At 41.3% G+C, this 15,508-nt stretch overlaps 1 long non-coding RNA gene across 1 annotated transcript; it reads right to left on the bottom strand.

Moving 5' to 3' along the window:
• Window positions 1–1,788: 1,788 nt before the first annotated feature.
• Window positions 1,789–12,640, bottom strand: LOC117049931. Its single transcript, XR_004427034.1, has 3 exons — window positions 12,512–12,640; window positions 8,089–8,219; window positions 1,789–1,974 (listed from the first exon to the last, which is right to left on the bottom strand). It is a non-coding gene; the product is annotated as an uncharacterized LOC117049931 (long non-coding RNA).
• Between the last annotated feature and the right edge of the window lie 2,868 nt (window positions 12,641–15,508).

Genomic DNA, 15,508 nt, shown 5'->3' with positions numbered 1-15,508 from the left:
GATTTAAAATTAATAACTAAACACATAAAGCAAAATAAATAAATAAACAAATATATCTTTTGGGGGTTATTTTTATAATTTGGAAATATGGCCCAGATCAAGAAGTGTATGGTACAACTTCACACGTGTCTGCCATCAGGGCAATCTGGTATCTATCTATGAGACACATCTTCTCGGGGCAATCGCAAACACACTCTTCATTAGTAACAGAAAATGATGCATGTGGTTACCTACCGCAGTGTGAACATGATGCTGCCAGAAGACTTTCACATGGAATTGCTTAGCTGAAGGCCCCTAAATGTTTTAACATCTCCAGGAGACAGCACCCTGACAATGTAAGTAAACCCAACAAACCTTATGAATGTATTGTACATGACGTTTATTTTGGAGCAAACATGTTGCCCTGCATTCCAACCCCCTGGAGGCATGGTGCCATCCTCTTTATTCGTCAAGAGTATGCCCAAATCCCAGAGTTGGCTGATCTGCAGGAGGCCCACACGTTCCCTGTCTCTGAAAAGAAAATCCAGAAGGCAGCCTTCAGAGTTTATCCAAACACAATGGTTGTTGGACAGACTAGACGTTTTGAGACGCTTCGCAAAAGTGGTGTTTGATTGGTATTTGGCTCTTCTGTGGTGCAGCAGCAAAAGTCTATCTTGATTTTTTAAGAACAATAGCTGGGCCAATTCCATCTCATTTTTTTAATGCAGGGGGGAAAAAATCATAAGAATTCAATTGATGCAAGGCCATATTGTGGGCTATACCCAGAAACAGATTTCTGTTTTAAGTCACTCCCATGAGTGCGGAATAACAACAGATATGTAGGGGTGAAGCCAAGTCTGAAATCTGATTTCCTAATCAAATGGAAGTGTTTTCTTTTATCTTTGACCTACTTGCCTTAGAAGCTGTTGGCAATTTCTCCATAGTCTTATTATGCATTTCTAACACCCCTAATTATTTGTAAGGTGAACCGCACAGCACAAATAGTTTAGAATCGCTTTCTTGCCCCTGAACTGTAGCATCACCTGCGTGGTGTATTTGGATCATCAGAATTGAGAATCAAGGTAGGAAGCTCTTGGGGCACAGTGTGCATCGAAGCTCTTCCACTTCACTATTCACGTTGCTGATCCTAGCTTCTTCTTCTAAAACGACACACAACTGATTGGTTAGAACAGCAGAACTGGAAAGGACCAACATATACAGCCCAAACCTATATCGTACACCTCAGCAGACCACAGAGCAACTCAGATCCCAGTGTGCTGTAGCAGGAAGGAGAGGATCCCTGCATAACAGCAAAAGCAGTTATCTCAAGATTATCGGAGTAAGGGAACCCACATGCAGAGGAAGCAAAATTACTGCACAATCACTAATCAGTATAACCTGGTAAAAAAATTCTTTGCAACTCCAAACAAGGCAACCTCTGAAAGTTGTGTGGGGCTTAATGCATTTTAGTGCTTGGTTATTAATCCTGTTTTTATTTATGCTTTCTCCATCCATTTGTTACCTGCCCCAAGTGTTTAGCATATGATGGACTATAAATTTAAATAAATAATACATTGGTAGGCTTCTCCCCCACCCCTTTGGCCATTAGAGCATTTCAAGAAACATTCTTCTTTCTTGCTGGTTTTTAAACTTAATACTCCAATCACAGAAGTCTCGGTCTAAGCAGAAAAGCTCTGGAAGGAGACAATAGGAAAATGGAGAGCATGGCAGAGGCACTAATGGGAACATAGCGGCGTTTTCTTCACCTCTTTCACTGCTCCCGTCCCCCCCTCCCTTGCCCATTTTTAACCACATATGTACTCTCAATTTCCCAGGCTAACTACAAAGCAGTTCTGAAATGTACAAGACAAATAACAATGTCAGTCAAGAACAGCAACTGAAGCTAAGTGGCAACTTACTGTGCACAAAGGTAGAGCAATAAAGTAAGCACGTGACAGAGATCCTTTGAGGGCTGGTGGCGCTGTATTTTTCCGCCTTTAAGAGAAACAGCAGTATTCTGTCACTAACATCGGCAGGGCCGGTTGAAATACACAAGTTTGACTGCAGAGAAATTCCTGGCATTTTCATCCGGCCTTTTTTTTGCGGGGGGTGGGGAACCCTCAGCCCTGCAAAGGGGACAGTTCTTAACAAAAGCCGGCAGCAGCCACCTCTTCATGTCAAGCTGCCCTAAAACAGCATGTGTGGGGCTCTTGTAAGAGCGTGTGCTTGCGGCTGGAGAGATTGTAATAAGGTTGGCAATTTTTATTCCTCCACCACCGATGGAATCACTACTATCACGTCCATCAGTTCCCCCTCCCCACCCCACTCTATCCACCCAAAATCCCACAGAAAGCTTCTCTTGACCCTGTCAGTTTTTTCACAGCCCTCCTTTTCAAATATACAGCCAGACTAGTTATATGTATTTATTATTATACCGTGTTACATTTGTACCTGCTATTCCACAGGCCTGACTCCTGCGCTTTTTCACTGCAGTGTAACATGCAGATATTAGCAGATGACTGTACGTATTTCCTTGCTATGAAAAGCTTCATTTCTGCAGATCAAGCTGTTGTTGGCAAACCTATTTGTACCCTACCACTCCTCCTGTGAGCGTCAGGTGGCGTACCTGGGTCTGTCTCCTTATATTATTAGTCTTATTTTATTTTCTTCACAACGGCCCTGCTAGGTAGTTATGCTGAAAGACCATGGCTTGATTTGAATTGAGATCATCCCAGCCCAGCTCTCTGTACACCACACCAGCTGCCATCAATTAAAAAAAAATATATCTCCCCTGCTCTAGGTGCACAGACTCTAATGTGCACAATGAAACTTTTTCATGCATGGAATCATGTGCTAAAGGAAGAAAAAACTCCTGCCTGGCCTTTCCCAGGATATGTTTTTACCGAGTGAGAGGCAATATACCAACACACTATCATCCCTAACAACTAATGCAATACAGAAGTCTATGTGCCCTATGGAGTTTGCTCCTATGGCAACAAGCTCTTTGCTTCTCTAAGAACGATTCCCCCCACCTCCCAAACTCTCCCAGGAGCTGGACAAATTAAGGACTTACATGCAGCAGCTGAAGCAGCTGACATTCTAGGTGAAGGAGATGGAGGAAGTGACTATGAAAGGGTGCAAGTGTAGGGCAGTATGGGGCACGGAGCATTGCCCTAGCACTGCAAGTGACCCACCTAGCCACATAGTTCACTAGCCTTGAGCCAGTCATAACTTCTTAGCCTGACCTACCTTGCAGGGTTGTGGGGCAGATAATATGGGAGGGTGACCACGTATGCTAGCCTCAGTTCCTTGGAGGAAGGCAGTTAAAGCAACAATAACTGAACGGAGTGAATAATATGGAAGCCACTGACGAAAAAATGTGAATATCACGGTCACTTCACACAATAACAAACAGCAAACTTTGGTATCCTTTTAGTGTGTAACGGGGGGCTTCCTCCAATCTCAACTTCCAACAAGTGCATCTCCATGATACACTCTATGATTCTGGCATTTGTCACGCTCACATTTTGTTTTTTAGGCGTATGTATTTAAAACGCCCTATGTGCATATCTAAAACGAATCTCAGATCAGATCCACACCAGGCATTGAAAGCAATATTCAGTGCACATTTAACGCACATTACTTCCCCCAAAGAATCTTGGGAACGGTATTTTCCTCCTTACAGAGCTTAACAAACCGTTATGCAGCCTCTTAGCTGCAATACCATTGTGAAAGATTGCCCGCAGCTGTCATTTGCAAAGGACTGCATCTATTTAGTGCAATCCATTCTAAACAACAACAACAACGACAAAAAGGAGGAAAGTGGTGGCTGATGTCCACATAGCGACTCAACACCAGTTAGTTGTAAAGGTGTGGTATTCAGGTTGAACCACAAAAGCAGATAGTGTTCTGTGCTATGTTGAATTCCTGAACGTGTTTGCTCCTTCATATGATTCACTATGGTTAAGTTTGAGGATTCTAACTTGAACTCTTCATATTTGCAAAGTGTGTTTCCTTCGCCTGCTTTTATTTTCTAACTTGCAGAACTGAAAAGGTCTTTTCAGTTCCAGTTGACCAAATTGCCAGTGAACAAGGAAGAGAATTTGGGGGGGGGGGATAGCACAAACATACCCTCCCGATTTTTTATCAGCTTGACAGTATCCCCAATCTACACTTCTTCAGTACAACAGCAATGAGTAAATCATTCCTGGATGTACGACCGCAAGCCATGAATCTCCTTATCAACCCTGGATGCTTCCCCTCATCTCCAAAACCCAATACCCTCTTCTGTGATAAATGATGGGCCTCTCAGCTATAATTCTCCATGTTTAGGATAATATAAAATTATGTGCCATGCATATTATAGGAACACAGACACTCTCTATTAATAGAAATTAATGCTGTTGTTACCAGATTGTACTTGGGCTGCCTCTGACAGATGAAGCAAAGCAAAAGGCTGGGAGGAGCTATTTGATTCACAATAAATAGATACCAAGATTTATGATTAAAATAGAACATCTTAATGATTTACCATAGCAATGAAACCAATAGGCTGGTGTTTCAATCCGATATCCACAAATTTGTATAATCCTCGGGGTAAAACAATTTAATGTGCTGTCTCTTTTATAGTTACAAAAGGCCTTTCATATGATCAATTATACATAAGAGTATAATAAATGTAACTTTCTTCATACTAATCACATCTAACTTAAATTCTCTTGTTGGTCTTTGGAGTGTATGTAGCATTCCCCATAAAGTTTTTAGTCTCTGCTCTTAGCAAAAGTTAATATGCCCAGAACTTTCAGATAAATCATCAGTACAAGGGTCTTTATACCCGCACAACTATTCACACAATTAGGGGCCACCTCCTCCTGTGAAAGACCCTTGCTTAATACAATAAACTTGCTCTTTTGTCTTAAATGGCACTAGGGCTTTCTTTTGCTGAAAAGGCTGAGTTTCATACTATGCCCCATGCATGGAATCATAGCTTAATTCTCTGAGTTATCCATGACCAGCAGAAGCATCTCCTTGGAAGTGCATTCATGCTCCTGTGGCAGGAAAAGATCCTTCTTATTCCGGGACATGCTGGCCCATGAGATGCAAAACCAAAGTTGTGCTTGTGCATGCACACACATGCATATATACTTCACGGCAAAAATATATAGCAAGAATTTGGCACCTCAAAAGTGTCCCCTGAGCCAACCACAGCACAGTGCTTCACTTTAGGGTGACCCTAAACCTGCTATGCCCTACACTTGTGTTTTGCCCTTTGTACCTCTTCCAGAAAGAAACACAACCATTTCACACTTGGGCATGCCTGAGACTGAGTTTGTGTATGCAACAGGGGGCTACAGCCAATCACAGCTCCCTGACACATGCCTCTGTATGACACATTCACTGCCACACTCACATTTTACATGTTTGGGCACAGACACAAAACATCTCAGATGCATACCTAATGTGCAAAGTGTCATCCACTCCCTTCCCTCCTCTGGCCACTGATAAGGCTGGCCTTAGATTAAATGGTGGCCTGAGTAAGGAATATCTTTGGTGCCCCTTCCATTCAAATTTCCATTTCTTTCAATTATCTTGGGTTTTTATTTTTTATTTTTATTGTATTTATTAGGTTTTATACTTTGCAGGTAGTACATAAAAGCAATATAACAAAACAACAAGAAAAATGTAAACATGTGGGAAAGAGTAAGTACTATGGCTTGAGAAATAAGTGAGAGGTTATCATAAAAATGTAGAGTATGTCTGCATAGATCTTGGGTTGTTTTTATTTATTTGTTGTCTTTATAGCTCATCTTTTCTCCAGAGAGGTCAATGTGACATACATGGCTCTCACCCTCCTCATTTGATCCCCACAACAACCCTGGCCCAAGGTCACGTAGTGAGCTTCATGGCCAAGTGGGGATTTGAATCCTGGTCTCACACATCCTAGTCTGATAAATTGTGTGCGCATGGATCTGATCATAGCCACATACACTATTTGTTGAAGTGACACGGATATTGTATATTTCCACATCAAATTAAAATAGCAACCATATTAGCACATTGCTGGTCATGCTGATTTGTGTTGGCAGCTTTACGAGTGAAGATGAACATTTTTATCCTTTAACTGCTGAGTATCCACTCAGTTGAGTAGCCCAGTTGAGTAGATAGCCCATTACAGTTTATCACCAAGCCCTAGGCTGCTTGCCTCTAGAACTTAGCTTGGGACATTCCCACTAACTCCTGAGGTTTCCATTCCACCAACTAAGACCAATAACGAATTTCGCCAACAGCTCTATAAGAGCCTCAGCAGCAGCCAGATGTGGCAGAAGACAAAGACTACCATTTCTCTGCTTCCAACATTATGAGGCTAAAACCAAATGTAATCTAGGACTCTACCAGCCCAAATAAAAACCTCACATTATTCACCCAAATACTCAGTCACATTCATACTCTCACCTTAGTTAATCAGGTACCAATTCCTAGCTCCCACCTGAAAAGTGGTCAGACTCCAACCCCTTCCCAACTGTCCCTCACCTAGGACAGCACTGTGCACCCCCAGGGTCAGCCAAAACACAACCATAAAGGGGTGGGGACCCCCACTCATAATTCCCTGAAGCAATGCACGGCAATTCTTTACAGCTCAAGGAATAGACGTGAAAACTCCCGTTCCCTCTCCAGTACTTCTTGATGCCAGATGCTGTTGATTGGAGGGCAAGCAATATATCTCCAGGTGAAACTTGAAAAATTAGAATATTGTGGAAAAGTCCATTTATGTAAGCAAGTGTTTTCATTAGCTACTGCAGTTTAATATCTGAGATAGACTCATGACATGCAAAGCAAGATATGTCAAGCCTTTGTTTGTTATAATTGTGATGATTATGGCATACAGCTGATGAAAACCCCAAAGTTGAAATTGTTAATTTGGGGTTCTCATCAGCTGTAAGCCATAATCATCACAATTATAACAAATAAAGGCTTGTCATATCTCACTTTGCATGTCATGAGTCTATCTCATATATTAGTTTCACCCTTTAAGTTGAATTACTGAAAGAAATGAAACTTTCCACGATATTCTAATTTTTCGAGTTTCACCTGTCAATAAGAGATAGGCAGGTGTCAGGAAACCCCCCTCCCCGCGGCTGGTAGGGTCGCGGGAGCGTCTGCAGTATAGAGAACCCCAGAAGCTGATTACCAGTTCGTCCTCCCCCTCAAGCACCGGAAGCGACCATTCCTCCAGTGGGGAGGGGGAGTCAGAGGCAGGAAGGCGATGCAGGGGCTCTGAGAGGATCGCGGAGCCTCAACACTGAGGGGAAAGTGGGGAACGGGGTCAGGTTCCCATGCTCCGAAAGGGTAGACAGGAAGGACGTGGAAGGGGGAGGCGGTGGTTCAGAATCCCACGCCTCTTTTGCTGGACAAAGAACAGGAAGTGGTCATTCCTGGACTCTGCAGAGGGATGAGATGGACGTTTGATCTTTTGCTCCACTGTACATAGCTGTGCACAATAAAGAACTTATTTTTTAGAAGTTCTGCGTCTGGCGCTTTACTCATGAGCAACCACTAAACGTCCTTACAGCAGGTATGGCCAATTCATACTTCTTGGAAGTAGGAAGCCAGAGGTTCTCAGCCACCACCCCTCGCTTCTGATTATCTAGCTGCCTCCCATCTTCTGCTGTGTCCCGTGATGCAAATACTGTTCCTGACTCCCCTTGGCTGTTCAGAGGGAAGGTAACCAGATTCTCACTATCACTTCACTGTGGGCAATGAACACCCAAGCTAGGAATTCAGGCTTCATGTTGGTTATTAAGCCAGGAGGAACATACCTTGGCGTATTATCTTGGTGCCTTGACTTGGTGCCAGAGTCCCCCTCTTCAGACATAACAGGCAACAGTGGCTTAATACAAGCCATAAATGAAGTTCTGAAGCAGCACATTGGGGTTAGAAAGGAGGGCACAGGGAGGAAGGCTCAGCTCCAATGCATCTTCCCAGCTTCATAAACTGTGGTTTGTAAAGCCCTGAACAATTGCCCAAAATGGGCCTGTAAGTCACAAATTAAGTTCCTAGCAATGGAACACTACCCACATAAATGGCCATTGATTGGCAATCCCAGCTTACCTTTGCAAGTGCAAATATCTGAGCTTTCCTGATATGTCCCTTCATCATCCTTGGCATACTGTTCTGAATAGACACATCCCTCCAGCTTTTGAACATGTTGCCTTAAAGTCTGGCACCTTTTTGAAACTAGGCTGTCAGGAAAGGAAAAATGAACAAGAACATTGTAATCTGTTTCGACCATTGTGAAGAGAGAGACATCTGGTAGGCCACTTGGAAGTCAGCCAGCGATGAAGGCTTCAATTAAAATAATGAACGCTTTCTCAGGAGTAGCACCCAACTCATTAAAGAAGCCCCCCATGTGACTTCTCATGTCATCAAAAGAACATCACTAGAGGGGGGAAAACAGACTAGTGAAGGAGAAAGAAGGGGGACAAGTACAAGAGGATAAAATGGATTTTTAAAACCTATAAATGAATAATATGTTTCTCAGATGTTCTGTAAAGACTTGGATTGGAGCAGACTCAAACAACCCTCTTTTTTTAACATGTTACAAAATTAAAGCAGCAGTTGTGGCATGATATTTTTGGTATGCTGCACTAGGGCGTGTTGAATTTTTCATCTTTAAAAATCCTGATTTGAGGGGTGTTAAAAAGTTGTGGTATGATTAGGTAATTTGAAATATATTTTGGTTACTTGTAAATATTTAGGTCTTGCTTGGTAAATATCTATGTGAAAAGTTCCTACTTTTTATTTTTTTTAAATTTTTCTGTCATTTAAACGTATATGTTATTCCCAAATTTTCATGAAAACAGATGTTGATAAGTGCCTAAAATTGATTACAAGATATTGTAGTTCTGTTATATATGTATTGTAGTTATCTGTATTATTAATATTAATATTATTAATTATTGATATGTAGTTATCTGTATTATTAATACTGGGTATGTTTAGCCTGGAGAAGAGAAGGTTAAGGGGTGATATGACAGCCATGTTCAAATATATCAAAGGATGTCATATAGAGGAGGGAGAAAGGTTGTTTTCTGCTGCTCCAGAGAAGCGGACACGGGGCAATGGATTCAAACTACAAGAAAGAAGATTCCACCTAAATATTAGGAAGAACTTCCAGACAGTAAGAGCTGTTCGACAGTGCAATTTGCTGCCAAGGAGTGTGGTGGAGTCTCCTTCTTTGGAGGTCTTTAAGCGGAGGCTTGACAGCCATCTGTCAGGAATGCTTTGATGGTGTTTCCTGCTTGGCAGAGGGTTGGACTGGATGGCCCTTGTGGTCTCTTCCAACTCTAGGATTCTATGATTCTAATATTATACAATGGTATGCGATTTCTTTTTTGCTTTGTACAACCAGTGATAACTGCTTCACTATGACTACAAAGAAGAGAACAAGGCAGGGAACATTCACACATATGAGCAACCTTATTGGAAGTGGAAGAGACATGTTAAGATATGGACTGTTGCTGAGAGAACAAAGTAAGTGAGGATATGAGAAACTATCCAGCTGCCAGTGTTGCAAAAGACTTATAGCCTAAAGTACTTGAAAAATGGGAACGAGCAAACTGTTCTTTTGTTTTCCCTGTTGTGAATTCAAGAGTTACAGTATTAGCAAAGATTCAAGAAAGTTGAGAGCAAGCAGAAAACATATCTCTTGGAAGGGGCAAGTTAGATATTAAAGAAGCCTTTGCTTTAAAACTTGACAAGCTCTATGACATTCTCAATTGCAAATGTGAAATCATTATGTGCTCTGAATTTGGCTGTGCTACCGATTGCACAAAAGAAGCTCACATTAATTGCACATGCTCTAAAGACAAGAAGATCCCAGTGAAAGAACTTGCTTTCATTAAAGGCCAGAGAAACAATATTGGTTCTATTGGACCACACCAAATTGGTTTGCCAGATTTTCCAGAACGTAACAGACTGATAAAGAAGCAAAAGCGAGGAGAAGTTGAGAGAACAAGACTTGCTGATGCTGAATAGAAAAAGGAATGTTTGCAGACTTCTTCACTTCCATCACATGAAGAAAGTTCCTCGGGGGTTGGAAATGAAAAAGAATCTGATACAGAAGATGGAAGTGAATCAAATTATGATTTAGCAGCTCCTTCAACTTCTAATGGAGAGAAACAGTACAATACATTAGATATTCCTAATGTTGCTATGCAGAGCATCAGATACGGTGTTGGTCTTCGTGCCACAGCTGCAATTACCACCGCTGCATTTATTGATATTGGCTTGATCACTGAAGAGAATACGAAACTTGTTGTTGACCACAATAAAGTAAAGAGAGCACAGGAGAAATTGATGTCATCATTAGACAATGAATTTGAAGAAATTCAAATTCATTGTCTAATGAATTTGAAATTCAAATTCATTGTAAGGTGGCTTACAACAGCAAACAGACTTTGTCGCTTGTGAGTTTCCAAACATGGCCTAAAAGGCAAAAACCTCAATAATTTAAGGCTGATTGTAGAATACATTGTTGGTGTGTACTATCCGTGTTGGTTCAATATAAAAGTAAAACATTTGTGGATAGAAGGCCCATGTCATTTGTTGTTTCAATTGCAACAGCTTAGACTGCAAAACAAGGCTGCTGTTTTGCTGACTGTTAAGCGTTCAGCGTGGTATGCATTTAGTGAAATGTTAATTCAGACACTGCTGTGCTCAAATAATAAGGAAGAAAGGAGAGCTGGAATTCAAAAGATCATCGATTTGAGAGGTGGCAATGATGATATATTTGGAGACCTTTCAGTACGTCCAAGGAAGACACCTTCTATAAACACCTCTGCTTCAAACTTATTGGAGTTGATAGACTGGTTTGATGGAGTTTATGAACCTCCATTAACATGCAAAATGACCTTGACAGAAATAAAGGAATTTGTTGACAAGCCTATGCAAGTTCCTCAGTGGCCTTGTCATGGTCAAGGGATTGAAAGATGTGTGAAACAAGTCATGGAGGCTGCAGAGAGGCCAAGAAGCAGGTCGTCTGCTTTTGTCAAGAAATGAATCAATACAGGACTTGATGAAACTTGTTATTAATTCCAATTAATGTTATTCTTTTTTTTTAACTATAATAGGACGTTATAAGATAAAGTGATGATATGTTGTTACAGCTGGAAATAAAATTTCTTTATATTTTGCTTGTATAAAATGATTAAAAACTTTAACTTTGCTTCAAAATGCGAGTTTTTGGCTTTTTTTTTAGTGTATTTCAAACAAATCTCAATTTACCAAGCTAAACATCAACCAATCATAAAAATAATTGCAGATTTGGATTCCTCATGTGCAATTACATATTTTTAGACCCCCTCATTGAGCAAATTCACAAAATAAAATTTTCCGTCCTTAAATGACACGCCCTAATGCTGCACAGTTCTTGTGAATGTTCCAATACACTGGCATCATGGTTTACCACAGCCCCATAATTCCTAGAAAAGCAGGTCACACCAGGAAGACACATTCAGCCTTTCTACTTAATAATCACTCAGTGCAATAAAATGTTCAATGCAGTGGTGTTAATTTTACTTCCTGGTTGGATGAAGAGGATCTCTTTATGTGGATAAGGTATCTTAAACATTATTATCGAACTGGTCATTGTCCAAAGCCCAGCTTCCAATCCTCAAACAGGAAGATGGAGTTATGGTGTAACCTACACATGTGTTCTCAGAGGCAAACTCGCTGAGTTGAATGGGGCTTACTCCCAGGTAAGTAGGTCTAGGATTTCAGCCTAAGCAGCCAGTGGAATATTTTGAAAGCATGCAGGAATGTCAACTGGGGTCTAGGTGTCTGCTACACCTCATCACAGTCTAAGCCTGAAGCTGGAGCCGAATGTATTTTGATGCTGGATCAGATAAGTCTAGCAACATTCAGGTGTGGGCATTCCCATTAATTTCTCATAATATTGTTCAAGTAAAGTTAGACATCGAGCATTATTCTCTCCAGGCCATTTATAATGACAAAAATAAGCAAAGCCTATGTCGCTCTACAAGTGCTTAATAAAAATGCGGTGCTGAACCACGCTACCCTAATTTGGAGCTGTGGTCATCCAGTAATGGAGTAAGGAAGGCTTAAATTAGAGGCTCGGCATAGCAGAATGCAGTTGCTAATGAGCCAGCACAGAAGTTCCTTCTCAAGCTCATTTAGAGTTTGTAATGGCAATTGGTTCATGACATTGTGAGGTCATTATAGTGGCCAAATTATTTTAGCGCAGCTCTTCAGAGACCTTGTTATGAAGCCAGTATGAGGTGATATTACAATGGTAAAATTATTTCCACGCACACTTTGGAGAAAGCAGCACTACAATGCTCTTAGGGTGAAACTGCACTGCAAGATTACAATCTGAAGTGAGAGCACAATGCAAGTCTGTGGAGATTAGACTCAATTATGATGTCAAAACAAAATGAAAAAATGTCAATGCAAGTTATACCATTAAGGTCGAGACTTAAACCTAGGAAAGCTCTGCATTAAAATCCCACGTTACCTTTAAATCACATTCTTGTGCTCAGGTGTTGCGGCATGCATGCTGAATGCTTTGTTCAGCTGTCTTGCACCAGTAGGGCACCGAGATGTTCCATAGGTGATCACTGTTGCTGAATCGTGCAGGTGTTGACTGACTGACTTAACTAAAAAAGACCCAAGGAAATGTAGCATTAATAGTTGCAGCTTAGCAACGGCACAATAACACATGCCTCAATGGTTCTGCTCAGAATATGCTCCTCTTCCCTCTCCCAGGAATGACCCTGGCACCAGATAGGCAGATAAGAACTGAATGATGCAGCAAGTCCCGTCCCCCCAAGTGTTGGCCTAAGCTTAGGGAACTCTATGCGTTGGGACAGCACTAATACATCTTTCAACCTTCCTCTTTCACTGAATTTTCTGAGAGTATTAAAAAAAGGCATGGGTTGAGTCCTGAATCACATACCTGACTCAAAGTCATAAATCAAGTAACTGTCACCATGAACACATGTGGGGCCTCCTGACAAGGTTATATTTACCAACTGGTGGCCAAATAATGACAAAATTCCATGTCGCCATTTGCCATTATGAAGAGCTTCACATATGGTCTGCACGTAGGCTTAACATTTCTTCAGATGGAGAATCAGATTCATACATAGACAGGAACCTGACGGCTGTTTTGCTGCCTTCATTAACATTGATGGGGCAGTTCTTCCAGGTAAGAGCTCAGTATGGATAGAAACCATAAAACTATAGATTGTGGCAAATGCAGTCAGATTTCAGGGACTGCAGTGAATATTTCCTTTTCTTTTTTGTGCAGGCATTTCTTGTATACATTTTGTATACTTTCCCCCCATTTCATTTCTGTAGCAACTGAATGGGTTTGCTTCGAGTTTTAGATTCAAATTATTACAAACCACATTCCCTGGTACCAAGCTCATGTCAGAAAAATACAGATTCTGAATGAGAAAATTGAATTAATTTGGCAACCTCCCAAATCACAGCTCATATATTTCAACCATAAGGTATGTAACACTCAGTTTTGTTGTACCTGTTCTTGTAGGGAAGCTTTGTTGGTGGGGTGGGGTGTTACTGCCAAAGATTTGCTCTGCTGCTAAATCTGTCGTCATGTATATGCAAATAGTTAATTGTGTTTTATACCTGCATTATCTGTTGCACTGATTATATCAGCCTCAACCTGTGTATACTGATACCATTAATTAGCATAAAGAGTTATTCCTCAAAACCCCATGGCTGTACCTCTGACTCATTTGTCATGAGGGTAGTAGAAGTCAAGCACAGTGCAGTAATATACCAAATTTAGCCTCTGAGATGCAATCATCTTTATTAATTGTCTAATGTAGCAGAGCCTGATGGAGATAATACCATCCTGCAGGGTGCTGATAACCTCTTACTTGTCTCTTAAGTCATTTGAAGCCTGATACAAAATTGTATCAAAGGAGCTTCCACCCACAGGGCAATTCCATTTTTGGTGGGGTGATCCACGGTAGGGCCCTCCACACTGGTGCTTTTTCATGTGGGTGGATTCTTCAACATGCCACTGGTGCAATAATCATGCACTAGTAGTGGGTTTATACTGGACCATCCACACATCATTTTTCTGCCATGTTTCTCTAACGTTGCAGCATTGCTGACCATCTGGGGCATTCTTGCACTATGGTGCACCAAAAGTGGGACTCAAAAAATCCCCAAACCCCGGTATATTTGCACTGTAGAAAATAACTAGATTTCATCCAGACATTATGGGGCATGCCGGGATTGAAAATGAAGCAGTATATCTACCCCCAAACCTTTGCATGTACAAGTACTGTAGTGTTGAAAGCAGAATTGCTTATAACGTCCCAATACCATCATAAGCACAAATAATCACGAATGCACAATTATAAGGACATATGGAGGGGCCCAGAGAGCAGACTACATGCTAGAACCATTCCAGAATCCACTACCTGCACACTGTATTGTGACTCAAATGAGCCAGACTTCTGGCTTCCTAACTATGAACCCCACTGAATTCTGTATGAATCCTGCATGTTAAAGAACAGGGCCCAAACTGCATGGGATGTTCTGTTGCAGGTTTTTTTCCCTCCACACAGACACAGATTTAAAACCAGATAAACAAAAGTGAAAAATTTGGCAGAAGACCAGCAGTGCAGGCAGGCAGGAAGGGGCTGTTTTAACGCTTTCCCTTCTGGTTTTTTTCCTATTGAAATCAGCTCCTGCAGCTGCTTTTTGGTCCATGTCAGAAGAGATACAGGTACTTCTACTTTGTTTGTTTAAATGATTTCTATTCCTCCTGTCTTTATCAAAGTGCACTGAAGGCAACTTATAATAAAAAGAAAACTCGTATGCTTTGGAAATGCAGAATAAGAAATACAAATTGCAGCCAGTAAAAAAATGGGAGTTGAGACATCAAACTGACCTAATAAAGAAGACACTCACTAAAATAATATCACTGCCTACCTAAAGGCGAGCAGCATGGAGGTCTGGCTCACCTCTCTATACAAGCTATTTCAAAAACCTGGGCACCACAACTAAGGCGGTTCTCTCTGGAACAGGTAAGAAGAGGGCCTCCATAGTGGAAGAGAGCCCCATGGCAGATTTCACTTGTGGTGAGGCAATTCCAAAGGTATTCCAGCAATTCCAAACACAGCTGGTGGGAGCGAAGTGATGTTGAGTGGGCAAATGGCCAGGGATGAAATAGTTAAGAAACTGCCTCCCTCCACCTCTCAATATGCCTTTTATTTGAAAAACAAAACAAAACACCAGCCTCTTAAATAGTTGCTTTGGGTTAAAAAAAAACTTTGGGGTGGTGGAAACATTTGCAACCGAGCATCACATGTAGTATGGGCCTAAACATCCACAGTAATTGAAAATGCTTACAAGAAGTAGGGAAACAGCATTTAGAAGCAAGCGAGCCTGTGAGCATAGCTCCCACTGTGCCACTTAGAAAACGGACCCTTCTTCATCTCTTTATCATTTTACTTAAGGTATTGTTAATGTG

Source organism: Lacerta agilis, chromosome 7 (assembly GCF_009819535.1).
Source record: "Lacerta agilis isolate rLacAgi1 chromosome 7, rLacAgi1.pri, whole genome shotgun sequence".
NCBI lineage: Eukaryota > Metazoa > Chordata > Lepidosauria > Squamata > Lacertidae > Lacerta > Lacerta agilis.
This window is presented reverse-complemented; position numbering and strand designations above follow the sequence as displayed.